We start from the raw sequence: 15,656 nt of genomic DNA, 5'->3' as shown, positions 1-15,656 counted from the left end.
TGGCTTTATATCAACATTTAGATTGTTTTTAGCATGTGTTTAACAGTCCGTATTTTCCAATCCGTACCACCCATAGGTCCATAAATTATTGTAGTGTTTATCAACAAAGATTTATCACTCGATCTTTTCAATTCAATTTTATTAAAAAAACAAGCAAAAATGCATGTGATTTTTTTTTACCTTTTGATAGATGTATGCCTATGGTTTCAGGAAACCAACGCTTAGGGGCGTTCTAACAAACGCTTAGATGTGTTCAAACCATTGCTTTGGGGGATCATGTCAACGCTATAAAAAAATGACGTTTATAAAAATTACAGACACTAAGCAGTGTGTGGCGCTCGCCAGGGAGTTGCAAGAGATCAAGCGGAAGATTCAAGCCAGTAACATGCAGCATCGCCTCGAGAAGATTGTAATCAACCGCTACCTTTTCAAGGTGTTAAGCTCAGAGAGAGGCAGCTTCAGCAATACCAAAACGATTGTATATCTTCCTGCAGCAGTGACAGTCCTCCCTCCTCCACCGCCAAATTTTGCCTACCCACTACCCATTGCACCACCTCGGACCTCGAGCTCAGCAGTATTTGCAGCTCAGTAACAATCCTTCCGCCGACCACACCTTTAGATCGCGATCTGAAAACGATGGTATCTTCATCGGAAGCTAACCAGTTACTTCTGACGGCGATGATATTTTCGGGGATGCTCTGAGGTACAAAGGAACCCTTGAACTCTTGGAACTCATGATGAAAAAGAAACCAGAATCGTTTGAGCCCGAAGCTTTTAAGACCCTGTCGACTATTATATATAGTATGCAGAGATCATGAACAGTTCCGGTGTCATGTATCGACAAGGCAATTGACCCTCTGTAGAACCCGAAGGCGATAAAAAGTTACAAGTGGACGAATATTGTGTCGCACATCTAAAGCAAGATATATGTAAGCATTGTAGCGGACTGCAAACCGTATTTCTACACTCTGACTTTAACCAGCTCCTCCATATATCGATTGGGTCTGTGTAACGCTGCCGACCGTGCTTGAAACAATGGTGTGCGTAACGAGATTGTGACGATTCTCGATGCCATGAAGAAAGGTGAACACATCAGCACCAAGGAATATAAGCAATTCCATCGTAGTATCCTGTAAATAAATGTTTAAGGTTTTGCTCGAAAGTATGCATACGGCGGTAGTTTGTTTGACACTATCGACGGTATCTCTGGTCGCGTGTTCATCACCTCCTCTGCTGCCAAGGCCTTGGAAAGTAAGACTATGAGCGCTTACATCAATGCAGCCATGATAGGAGTTGAAAGGGGGTAGCCAAATTCGTCGAACATGTCGTTGAACAAGTGACCCGCCTTCGAAAACCCAGTGTCCAGCACAGCAAGCCCAATCAACAGCTCAGTATTAAACGCAGTAAGCCCAACAACCAAACACAGTTAAACAATATCATCTCCGGTGGAATCATCATCGCTACCGTCCACGACTTCGTCCAAAGCTATCAATAAATCCATAATGTCTGACATCCTTACAATCACAGAAGAGTTAATCTACGATGGAATTCTTCAAAAATATTAATACCAGGTTCACGAATTCGTACCTTAAGCCGGCGCCCTACTTACCAACTCTCAAGCGGAGATCCGAATAAACATCGAAACGCAAGACCTGTTCCTCTCTCCCAATCGAGCGTTATCTCTTAGTAGAAGGAAGACTTCAAAATCACGACGGCACTGCATATGGAGACGTTAATCTCATTCACAATGGTATTATGTATCTCTTCAAAACTACTAGTATATGATATCGACTCTCCTGCCAGCAGATTGAACACATTAACGACCCCGGCATCGCCACCACTATGCTGGGAATGTTAACCTACCTCGACGACTTCTTCAAATCGCAGGCTCTCAACCAACTGTTGTATAAGGAATCTTCTACCGATGCCGAGACTGAGAACACTGGATTTACAGCCTGCCATGAATACATTATCACCAAGCCCACCAACAAAGGATCGTACTCGTTTGCCATTCCCCTGAAACATATTATTGGATGATTACTTTAAAATAGTGTACGGGTTCAGACATGAACTTCCACTCGTATGCTATTAAGATGCAAATACCATTCTGAGAGCTGCCGCCGTCAATAACGTGGCAAAAATAATCCTGTATAAGATCTCTTGGGTCCTTCCTCGCAAAGTTTCCATGTTACCCTCAAAGCTGAACGCGACTCAGCCGTCGACTTTAATGCCTGTTTTTTTTTTTTACAAAACAAGGTTGCCAGAGTGTTCAAGAAGACTGTAGACTTCAGAAAGAAATTCTACGACATTGAAAACCTTCTCAGTAAAGGTGGTGTCAACCCCTCTGATTTTATTGACCCATAACCGCTGTTTGTGATCGAAGTTAGTCATCCGCCCGAGTGGACTTCCAGATTCGAGCGGAATTCGAGCGATATGTTCCCGCCAACACCGAAGCCTTGGCACCTTCAATCTCCGAAGGAGTTCTTCAGTTCGAATCGGACGGTCAGAAGATGAACGTCGTGTTTTAATGAATACTAGTAAATGGACACCACACTGTTGCAGCAAATCGTCGACCACACAGACTCAAAACAAGGGTTTTCCATCCTTGTCCTTGGAAACGATAGCCGCATTTTACCCGGTTCAAACCCACCACCCCCCCCCCCCCTTCCCACTACAATTTAAGGAATCGAACACCGTATTGGGTTTTAAGCGACAGCTCTACACATTTGATCAGGCAACAAACGGTTACGAAGAGATTGAATACACTGTTAGCATCAGCAGTATCAACAGCATCCTGGTGAATAGTGGCATCATCAATGTAAGCTACGTAAACGACACCCAACAGTCCAATATCTACAGCTTTTCAATCGCATGCATGCAGACATACCTAACCGACCAAGACGACGATCCTATCAATCTCAGCAGAGAACACAGAGCTCCAGATAAGAATTCATAAATTGGGGTTTTTACCCACCATTTACTTATGCACTTGGGTGCAAAAGATTTTTAATTGCATTATCAATTCCAATTCACCCCTCAAGTTAATATCAAATTGGGTTTTTCACCACCAAGCTCATTAATGTATTGGTTTTTTTCATCAACACAATATTGAATATTTAGGCAATATCAATCCCAGATGTTTTTCCATTTTAAATATGTTTCTTTCTTTGAATAATATGTGCTATAGATGTTTTATTTTGTTATTAAATTTACTGACGAGCAATTGTAGGTTTAATTTGTGTCCCTTTTCAAACCTTCTGCCAGCTTTGTATTTCCTCGCAACTTATAACTTTATCGTTTGCTTTTGTGTGACATATTTGTTTTTCGTTTATTTTCTTGTATATGAAATACGGCCGTCAATTTTGTTGTTTGCATTGTTTTACATTGTCATGTTTGGGCCTTTTATATGTGACTATGCAGTTTGGGCTTTGCTCGTTGTTGAAGGCCGCACAGTGACCTATAGTTGATTATTTCTGTGTCATTTTGTCATATATTATGTCCCGAATAAGGAATAGGGAATAAGTAACGAATAGGGAATAGGGAATAGGGAATAAGTAACGAATAGGTAACGAATAGGGAATAGGGAATAGGTAACGAATAGGGAATAGGGAATAGGTAACGAAAAGGGAATAGAGAATAGGTAACGAATAGGGAATAGGTAACGAATAGGGAATAGGGAATAGGTAACGAATCGGGAATAGGGAATAGTTAACCAACTTGACGTCCATTGATAAGTTATCTTTTATTGACAAAAGTCCCACTGAAAAGGTCCACCTTTCATTCTATAAGCATATACTTGGGGTAAGAAAATCCTCGTCAAATATAGAAACACGAACAGAGCTTTGTCGACTCCCTATTGAAGAGTATATACTCTCACAAACATTGCTATACTTTTCCCGTCTGGAAACCAAAAAATGTAAACCCCTTATTAAAAGAGGCGTCTCAAATATGTAAAAAAATGCACTCAGAAGGAATATATACATGGTATACTTAGGGACGACATCAAAAGATCGATGTAGGATAAAAAACTTAAATCAAATTTTGTGAATCCAAAATCGATTTTACATATATCCATAAAGGTAAATCAATTTTTCCCAAATTAAGTTAAGAGAGGGTTTTTTTTATCCTTCATTGAACTTTTGATGTCGTCCCTTACCTTACTGATATTTTAAAAGAATTAGATATTGATCCAGAAATTATCACAACTGTACAAAATACAGGTACAGCAATAAATAACATAAAAGAGCAAATTAAATCTTATTGCGATGTCTTTTTCAATAATCTATTGGGAAAAAAGATATAGGACATAAATGAAAATAATAAAATTTTCCTATACAAAAATATTAAGATTAACTTGAAACAAGAATTTTACCTAAAACATAACCATTCTGACTCCAGAAAACTATTAATAAAATTTAGAATTAGCGAACACACTCTTTTAATAGAAAAGGGTAGACATCTTAAAAGATCCCTAGAGATCAGGGGTGGTGTTCTCGAAGGTATCCTAAGATTCGTCCTAAGTCATAGATAAGACCGATTTTAGGATGGACTTAGGATCGACTTTGGACACTCTTAAGTTGTGTCTCGAAGCTCTCTCAGACGAATCTTATGTTAGGACGTCCTAAACTTTTCCTAAGTCGAAATTTTAAATCTTCAAAGTAATTTTTTGACAAAACATTTATTAATGTCGAAATTATTTAACAAAATTGTTTACGAATTTTATAATAACATGTACAGAATTAAATGCATAATTACCAATGTAATTATATCAAAAAGGATTGTTATTTAAACTTGAAAACAATTTGTTTTGAAATGAGAATAAAATTTGTTGTGTAATCGTATCGTGAAACACGAAGTTCAAAGTTTAAAATCATGCACAATTTCTTTATATACGAGTTAATGACCGATGGTGCGTTTCATTTCATGTTCATTTTCACGTAAAATAATGAGCAAAAAGCGAAATCCAAACATTATTACACTAGGATGAAGATAGGATGCTCTTAAGACACCTTATTGGGTGTCCTAAAGTTAGGAAGAAAAATGAGATATATCATAAGTTAAGAGAGCTTCGAGAACACGACTTAATAAGATAGACTTAGGACACGTCCTAATCCTAAGATAGCTTCGAGAACACCACCCCAGAGATATTGCAAATTCTGTAATGAGGTAGAGGACGAAAAACACTTCTTTCTCAAATGCCCTAAATATAACTTTTATAGAAACAATTATTTTAACTTAATAAAAATCAATTCAGAGTGAAAAGATAATGTTAAAGTTGACATGCTTAAACTTAAAATAATACTATAAACCCCACATCTCACAGTCAAATTAAACATACAGTTTCCTTTATAAGACAGCCATAAGAACTGAGGACGGGAGAACCAAAACAATAATTTGAACTGATACATTTTGTATTCTAATTGTATTGTTTATTTTTGTATTTTTGTATATATATGTTATGTTTGTCACAGATTATGTTTTTGATTTATATGGCAATAAAATTATTTAATTTTATTTGATTAAAATTATTTGATTTAATATAAGACCGGAGGTTCATATCATTTAAATTCAACATTTTTTATCGAATTTTTGTATACTTTCAATGTTGAACGGTTGAAGGTGTAATACCACCAAATCATGGTACGTCACATCCGGTTGCATACGAAAGTAGGTCTAAAAAATATTCCCATGAATTTGACCGTTGTAGGTAATTAATCCTCCATTTTATTGCAGTAAAACTATTTCTGTGTCATAAACATATGTCCTGGCTATTTCAAAACACCAGTATTTTTTATTTGTGATTTCTATAGAAAATTTTGTAATCTTGAGGTTACATGGTGACTAAACCTTGTACACAGATAGAATAAGGGGAGAAATTTGATTGGTTAACTTCCAATGATGGTTATTTTCTTATATGCAATGAAATGTTATGTGAAACTTTTTCTATAGAACTGGACAGGATAAAACTTTACTCATGCCAAGTATTTCTTTATTTGAAACAAAGATAAATTCTGCATATTTTTTTTGAAAAGTGCAAATTTAACAAAGACTAATAGGGGAAAATCAATGGTGGTATTACACCTGAACGGTTCAACATTGGTAGTTAAAAAAAATCCGATAAAAATTAATGGTTCAACATTGATAGCTTATAATAATAACTTCATTTTATAATATAAGTTTGATTTTTTTATTTATTTGTTTAAAATCCGTGATAAAAAAAATACGTTTTATTATTTGAAAGTGACTTATAGACCCAATGGGTCGGGTGTATTTTATTGTGTATGTCCCTTTTAAAATTGTTATACGATGATGACTGATGTACCCATATTTTGACTATTTTATTAATTGTGACTGTTTATTTAACGCATCATGTAAATATAACGGAATTTGATGAGACTGTTATTAAAGTGAGAGGGTTAGCGCTATGGAACCAGTTTTAATCCACCATTTTCTACATTTGAAAATGCCTGTACCAAGTCAGGAATATGACAGTTCTTGTCCATTCGTTTTTGATGCGTTTTTTATTTGATTTTGCCATGTGATTATGGACTTTCCGAATTGATTTTCTTCTGAGTTCAGTATTTGTGTGATTTTACTTTTTACTTACTTTTACTTACTTGATAGTAAAACAAAATCCGATAAACATGTTGAATGTAAATGATATGAAACTCTGAAGCCTTACATTATTGGACTATCGTTTATTAGTTCTTTATCCTAATTAAATGTTTTTTGTGGTATATATTACACAAAAAAAAGGGGGGGGTCTTTTAAAAACACCAAAATACCTCTTAACAATCCTACAATATCTGTTTACAGAATGAGAGAGATATTTCGTTTTATAAAACTAATTTTTCTCACATATTTGTTAGATATGTTGAAAATACAGACAAATGTTTAGTACGTATACCAATCCCCTCTTTTTCAATTCATTAGTTCAAGATACAGCTCTGAAAAATATGCAATAACCTAACATTGATAATTTAGCTAACAATAAATTCAGTACATTTTTCTAACAAGTGAAGGCCAATGAAAACATTTGATATGATTTGAAAACATAGCCAATTAAGTAGGATCTTGTGGTTTCGTAGACATAAATGATAATTCAACATTTTCGATTCATATTCTAGTATATTTAATACCATGTTTATATTTTGTGACGCATCTGATGTATAAATCCAGTGCCAGATCCGGGAAAGAGCTCTTAGTTCCGATCCGTTTGTACGGGGAACATGTGGTTGCAACCCCCTCTTTAACTGCCTGTTCGATTTTTTGTTTGCAGTGTCAAAAAGAGAGAAAGTTTTTCAAGAAGTTATGTGAAAGTTCTGCTATATATCTGACAGTCGGGAATTATTTTGAAGTACACATGTCGACCAGAGGCATGGAACTGAGAGGAGAGAGTACCAGATGCTTATCTGAGATTCCAATTTGAACTAAAGAAAGCAATATATAAAGATATGTTGGAAAAATAATCTATATGAATAAAGTTATGCCACAAAAGGAACTTCTTTTTTTAGCTCACCTGTCCCGAAGGGACAAGTGAGCTTATGCCATCACTTGGCGTCCGTCGTCGTCCGTCGTCTGTCGTCGTCCGTCGTCTGTCGTCGTCTGTCGTCGTAAACTATTTCAAGAATCTTCTCCTCTGAAACTACTGGGCCAAATACTTTCAAACTTTAACTGAATGTTCCTTAGGGTATCTAATTTATAAATTGTATCCGAAGTTTTGATCTATCAACAAACATGGTCGCCATTGCTAAAAATAGAACATAGGGGTCAAATGCAGTTTTTGGCTTATAACTCAAAAACCAAAGCATTTAGAGCAAATCTGACATGGGGTAATATTGTTTATCAGGTCAAGATCTATCTGTCCTGAAATTTTCAGATGAATCAGACAACCCGTTGTTGGGTTGCTGTCCCTGAATTGGTAATTTTAAGGAAATTTTGCTGTTTTTGGTTTTTACAGATTACCAAAGACTGCCTAGTAAGTACAATTTTAACTTAAGCCCTGCTCTTTAAGCACCGTCTTAGCAACGGCTTGGTTGATTGTAAGTGTTTGGTGCAGAGACTGAAGACTTCAGACAATAGCATGGGGGTAAGTATGTATAAGAACAACGTTTTCAAAAATATAGGCGGATTCGAGCGGGGGGAGCTTTAGTCGGAAAAATTTGTTTGATTAAACATAGGGAATCACTGAAGCATGAATGGAGCAAGCTCTCCTAAGTTAAGTTCAGTGAGTGCCCCCCCCCCCCCCCATGTAAAATTCAGGATCCGCCACTGAATATTGGTTTGAGCAGTGCGATGGAAGTATTCAAATACGGGAACGAAATTTTAACATTCAAATTGCGAAAAAGAGTGCGGGGTAAGATTCATTCAAAAAAATATATCGTCTGATCCAAAATTCTTTCGCCTGAAAAAATATTGTTGTCAGGCAAAGAATATTATGAATTATGATCTTCTAAAACATTGAAGTGTTAAGTTTTGATAGAAAAGAAAAATTTGATTGATGGAGGCGGACAATAAATATTCGCGCTCAGACAAGAAAACCATACCCCCTTTGAAGTTAAATTATTAACTTACTTCCTTGTTGATGGATTTTTTTCCTGGCTTGCTTTGGTAGGGTATTGTTGAATGTTTCACACTCGAGTAATATATATACGCATGTGTAGTACATGAAATATGAAGACACCGGTTTACTACTATAGTACGTAACTAGTAATAGTTAGCATGTATGAGAAAAATAGAGTGAGCTATCGTATACGGTAAAAATTAATATACGGGAACTTTGATATCCTTGAATCTGTTTCTGAGTTGTGAGGAACTAACAGTGGGACGGTTATTCAAGTAAAATACTATAATGCAATCAAGTCTTTATGTGATCGACTATAATACATTGAGGCTTATGTAAAAAAATTAAATAAGTAAAGACTCGTAATGTCTTGCTAATTTTCGACTGAAGGTAAACTATTAAGAAAAGAAAAAGATATAAATAGTAAATTCAAATCGTATGAATCGTATGAATAATATTGGCGAACAAAAAAAAGTATCACATTATGTCGTCGGACAATTGTGAGATGCTATAGACTGGCCCTATATGTATCAAAAATATAGCTCAAAAGACATCATGAAATAACTCAATGCAATCCCAATTTAAGATGCAAACACATGAAAAGAAAAACAAAATCCCACCATATCTCTACATGACACAAAAAAAAACTAACTGCAATCAACAAATAAGACGCAAAGAGTCACAAGAAATTTAAAAAAAAAAACATTCGCGGGTAACTACCGACTTATTAATTATACTGTATGATCGACCACAAAAATAGCCAAAATATGACACGCAAGAAATAAGACCCACAATAAATACCAAGTAATTACAAGATCAATAAATGATGTATAAAAAATAATTCCGAACAACAATTGGTTATCACAAACAAAAAGAATACAACGATATGAATCTATGCTACCCCAAAAACTCAACTTCACAATGGTCAACCAATACACCTTATCGCTATTAAGTCCATTCCTGGAAAAACAGTCGTTTATACAACTTCCTGTTTAGGTCACGCGGGCCGAAAATGGAGGTCATCAGCAGTGAGCTGACGGAGGAGAAACTTTAGAAAGTGATCATCAAAAAACTTTGATATAGTATGATCCACTTTTTTCGAAATTAAAATTGAAGTAAAAAGATATTTTGCTTGAAGTATTTACGGTAGTTTAAACAGGTCTCATTAAAAAGTATCATGCATGGTGAATTGTTTAAACAGGGTCCCAGATAGCTTCAACTGGATGAAAGAGTTGTGTAATTTTGAAACTTATCCGGAATGGAATAAATAGCGATTAGGTGTATCCGGGTTACTGTATAACTCTAAGGTGTAACATAATGTGTAACAAAACTTTTTTTTTTAATATTACAGAAATAATGACTCGGTGTAATTGTAATTGTTTAAGAAAAAAACATAAAAGCATGCAAATATTATTTAAAAAAAAATAGTTTTAATCACTTAAAGTCATGTGATGTTACATATATAGGACGGGTGTGTTCGATGCGTAAATTAATTAACAAAACCCCGTCATATAAGATCCAACTTTGAAGTTGCGTCTTAATGTCAAATTTGGGTGTGCCACTTTGGGAATGGTCTTTAACGATTGACAATTCATTTCTCAATTTTTGTAATTTTTCCCAGATTTTTTCTATGTCGAGCAAAAAAAAGTAGCAGTTTATAAGGAGACCCCCTAAATGACGTAACAGTTTGACTTATGGTCGTTTTAAAAACGATTGTTTGCAAGCAAGTTTCATTGTGAACAATTGTACAATTTGAAAATTAAACAACGTGAATGCAAATATTTTTAATGAATTTACGGAAAGTAACTTTTGTGTAATCTTGACAACCGTATACAAAGTTCATTACACTTTTCTACCTTCTAAACACAAGAGGTCCAATTCTTTCGTTCTATTTAAACCGCATATCCGACTTCAGGTGGGCGTATGACATTTGCGCCGATTTTGAAAATATACATTCTTTCATTTGCGCCGATTTTATAATTGCTCCTAATTGGATTTACAGGTAAGTTAATACTTGTACATGTACTGTACTATACCATTGGTAAAATCTGGTTATTAATGTTGTTCAGTTATGTTAGTTTTGATTCATATATTGTTCTGAAACTTCGTTGTAACACGATGGACATATTGCATACTGAAACGGACCGAGGAGTCAAGTCTTTAATCATCGAGGGTCATACATATCGGAATGTCAGTGTCCTGAAACATAACAACATAGCTTACTAATAGAGATTTCCAATAAAATGACATACTTACCTAACTCGACGTACGCACGTAACGGGACCGGTTATTGCTAACCAATTAATTTTGTTAAATGCGTTACTCAGGTTTTAACTAAGTATTCCTAAACTATGAAACCCATTCATAATAAATTTAATCAATATCAAATATTTCTAAGATGCTGAAAAACGAAAGAAATCATGATTTATATATATCACGTGATTATTGATATTCCCGCCTAAACTTCACTGTCATAAGACCATATACGTATCTTTACCTATCATACGATTCATTGGAGTTGTCTTTCATGGTTTTGACAATGACTTTGATTTTCAGATAAAATTGCAAAATTTAATGAACCTATTATTTGATATTTTAATTGTATTGATTTTGTTTGTCGTTATCAGATAGATTCTTCTTTTTGATTTTTTATGTTTTATAATATTTAATTTACGTGGGTATTATTTATATAGATTTTGTCGTAATTTCAGAAAAAAAAATGAGCTCAAAATGTTAATCAGAACGTGTCTCAGTTAAAGTTGAACACTGGGATTGCATCATACTTTATTAAGTATCATTTCAAACGTTCTCTACATCTGCACTTAATCTCCTCAATTTACAATCTTCTAAAAACTCAACAGGGAAAACGTACGTCAACGGGAAGTGAATATTTATAAAAAACATTACAGGTCATGTACTTCTTTAAATTTTAGTAGTTGACATATTCTTTTCTTTCAAATGAAAGTCAACGAACATTATAAAAGGAAAAAATTAGTTGATAATAATGTGTGTAAATAAATGTGTACACCAATTCGTTAGATTGTAATTTAGAAGGTGTACTTGATTATCAATTGATGACTAATAACCTTCATTGACCACTGTGGATAGTAAACTATCAACTTATTATAGTAATTTGCTAAAAATATCCTGTCCCCAAGTATTTCTAAATAAAAGTGGATGAGAATGTCAATTTGCATAACTGTTACATTTTTGAAACAAGTATAATGTCACTTCAGTCTTTACGGGAATTTTCTTTTACTCGCATTTATTCATTTAGATGTAGATTCTAAAGCTATCGCATATATTGATTGAGTTAGAAAATTTTTTAAGTTTCAACTTTTGTCTCGCTTTGAAGATATATATATATATATATAAGTGACAACTATGCGACAGATCCAATGACAGGATCACCAGTGAAGGTGTTACACGACTGAAAAAAAAAACACCATTTTATATTCATAATTATATACTTGTATATGGGATTGACTGGTAGCAAGCTAGCCCCGAATACAAATTCAATTATTCTGTTGGACCCCCTGATCGAATGACTTTTAGACTGTATTTTTCGGCTTCTCCACCAAGCATGATGCATTCACGAGCAAGAGCAGGTATTGGTTTACTCGTAGAAAGACAAGTGTTTCTTTATAGTGGTTATACGCTCATTTGTTAGCTAGCATATGAAAATGCTACTCTTAATTGTCGGGCATTTTTAAAAAGGTATATGTATTTATCATTATAATTAATTTTCATCATCCTCAATATATATGTAATATTTGTCGCTGGATATAAGACATACATCAGTATTATCATCATCATAAGTGCTATAGCTTGAGGCATAATCTTCGTCGTAAGTACATGTATTATATATAGCTTGAGGCTTCTTCGTCGTAAGTATAACGTGATGTTTAATTCTTGTTTTATCTTTCAGCCGGTTTATGTCGAGAACTTATTTTACGCATGCATATCTATGACCTCATCTAAGATACATAGTTTTTATAAATATCCAAGTTATAGCCAATCATAGAAGTATGTTAGTGGTCATAATTGTATAGCAGATTTTAAGTTGTGCCCATGTGTCCATTAGATTACACGTCAGAATCACATTTCTGTATTCAGTGAGCGATATGGGCTTTGCTCATTGTTGAAGGCCGTACGGTGACATATAGTTGTTTAAATGTTTGTGTCATTTTGGTCTTTTGTGGGTAGTTGTCTCATTGGCAGTCATACCACATCTTCTTTTTTATATATACTAAATCACGGGAAAAAAGACTTATTCAGTTCGTAGTCTTAAACTTTTAAATCACATACGAGATGCCTAATGATCAGACATTGTTGTTTTTTAAAGTATTTATCAAAGTCAAACGACAATCATTTACGTTTTTTTCCCGTGCAATACAGTTCGTGATTATGGCTGGATCCAAGATATTTGAAAGAGGGTGACTGACGAGCGAAGCGATGCAAAAAACAATTTGGACAAATGATATTGTGGAAAACATGAGATTTTAAAATTTATTTAGCGATCGAAAAGGAGGAGTACGCTCACTACCCCTGTATCCTCGGATGCAAGTGTATGTATACTAGGTAAAGACGAGAAAGTACTTTTGAAAAATTAACATTGATATGAATTTCTGCCCACATCAAATTATCTTCAATTAAATTATAGAAAAATATTATTTTGTTTTAAAAGTCGAGTACACCTTTTACATTCGGGTGTGTTGGAATTTACTTTAAACGTTAAATCTTTTTAAAACAATAAAGAGGCAAACTTCTCGCTTTGGAATTCGTTATTTTAATATTAGTATTCTAAATGTCGTCTTGGTAGTTTTTAAAATTCATAATGTGAGAAGAACTTAAATATGGGTCAAGTGAAATGACAAGAAATGATGGGGGTGTTTGATTACAAGTTACTAATTTACTTGTTCCTATATAGTATTTATGTCAATAAAATCATTCAAAGTTTAATGACAAAATATTCAAAGAGTAACAAAAAATAGTTAGGGTTGAATTTTACTGAAGGCATATTCCAGCAACAATGCGTGTTCAAAGAGCAAAACATGCATGCAGTGTATGCTCCCCTCCGTCATGCTTCAATGCAGTAGGACGACATACGTTAAGTTAGGTCGGTTATGTCGAGTAAAGTCATTTTATTGGAAATCTCTATTAATGTACCATAAAATCGTGTAAAACCAGTGTCACCACGGATTATATTGTCAAAACACAGAACGAACATAACCATGTGGCAGATGTCCGACAGACAGAGGCTGAAGAACTACGGATACGGCCATGGAAAAGTTTGGAGATGTATCTTGTAGGCCTTCTTCTACCTTCCCCGTGGTGAGCAGGGGACATCACTTATATATACGTGTTATGATTGATAGTTCATTAAATTTGTACAAGTGGCTAACGTTACGAAAGAGGTCTCTAATGAATGAAAAATAACATGACTTGGATGAAGAGTTCTCTCATTAGCACTCATATCACATCTTCTTATATCTGTTCACCTGTAATTTACCTGTAAAAAAATCGGCGCAAATGAAAATAAAAATCGGCGCAAATGAAAGAAAAAATCGGCGCAAATGCAAAACGCCGCTTCAGGTATAGAATTCCTTAGTGTTTCTAGGGATTCAATTTCTAAAACAAGGGAGAAGGTACGATAAAGCCACTTTTTCGACGCTTGAATTCGAAAAACAAAACTTATTACAAATCTACCAAACCATCGAATGCTTGTTACATATAAGCTTATCAGATACAATTATTTCTTGGAATTTTGTCTTACATGTTTGCACAGAGGTTTAGAACTTCTTGCATAAGTAAATAACTGTAAATACTACCAATTAGGCTTATGTAGATTTACTCGATATAAAGCACCCACATTGACAAAAACAAGACTTTGCAAGCGTTTCTCATTTGGTAAGGCGCTGGCTCATATATGGTGCGGTGACAGAATAGGGAAAAGTCCATTAGTAAGCGAGTTTAATTTCACTTCATCGTATACGACCAAAAATTGGCACAGTCCTAGAAAAATTATTGTACTTGAATTTAAGATTGGTCGTCAACACGTCGTATTGTGCAGGTTTTTTTTATGTAAGCTTTTGGTCAGCATATTTGACTTCAAATGCAGATCATTAGTGGCATGCAGTTTGGCTTTTTATTTAAACGCTGCCCTCGAATATCTTTCGATCTTTATTGTTTTATTCAAACACCAAACATAATGCTCTATGCATAAGGCGAAAAGTGTTATGTTTATCTTTTAAATACTGTTAAATGAAATCATTATAGTGTGTACTGGCTGGTCATTATCGCTTTTGATTATGATTTTGAGACGCCTACATTGCTAATGAATATGCAAGAATGTGGATAAGATCAGCACGTGTAGCCAAAACTGGGAGTTGGAGATTTGTAGCATAACTGTATATTAGCCTGGGGTCCTGGCTTGCGACGCGCAGCTAGATTGGGCCGGATTTCAGGCTAAACTGTATGTATATGTAGTTTTGAGAATATAGAATAGATACCAAAATAGTGTTTTTAATATTAATAATCCGAGCAAGTAAAACACGGATCTATCATGGTGGAGGATCCGTTTTTTACTGCATATTTCAACGAAGAAAAAGAAATCTTTTATTCTGGATCTATTAAAACTGTGCTTTTTTGGTTGTTTTTTTTAAGACTTAAAAAAATTAGCAGTTATTTAATTTAACACACAGAATTATTATTTAATGAGAACGTAAGATTTTTTGTCAAGTTTTAACTGTGTCTATATTAAATTATTAAAGTACAATTAGTATTTGCTGAGAGATTGTTTCAATTTTCTTTTATTATAATTATTATTATTCATAATTTTTATATAAATAGTTATTTACCAATAAGAATTTTTTAGAAATTTCTAATTTGTGGGCGGGGATGTTATGTTTATCTTTTAATACTGGTTAATGAAATCTTTACAGTGTGTACTGGCTGGTCATTATCGCGTATGACACGATTTTGACATGCCTACATAGCTAATGAATATGCATGAAATTCAATATAGATAAGATCAGCACGTGTAGCCAAAAACTGGGAGTTCAATGTAGCCATGATTTGTAGCATAACTGCA

This window comes from Mytilus trossulus, chromosome 12 (genome assembly GCF_036588685.1).
Source record: "Mytilus trossulus isolate FHL-02 chromosome 12, PNRI_Mtr1.1.1.hap1, whole genome shotgun sequence".
Taxonomy (NCBI): domain Eukaryota; kingdom Metazoa; phylum Mollusca; class Bivalvia; order Mytilida; family Mytilidae; genus Mytilus; species Mytilus trossulus.
This window is presented reverse-complemented; position numbering follows the sequence as displayed.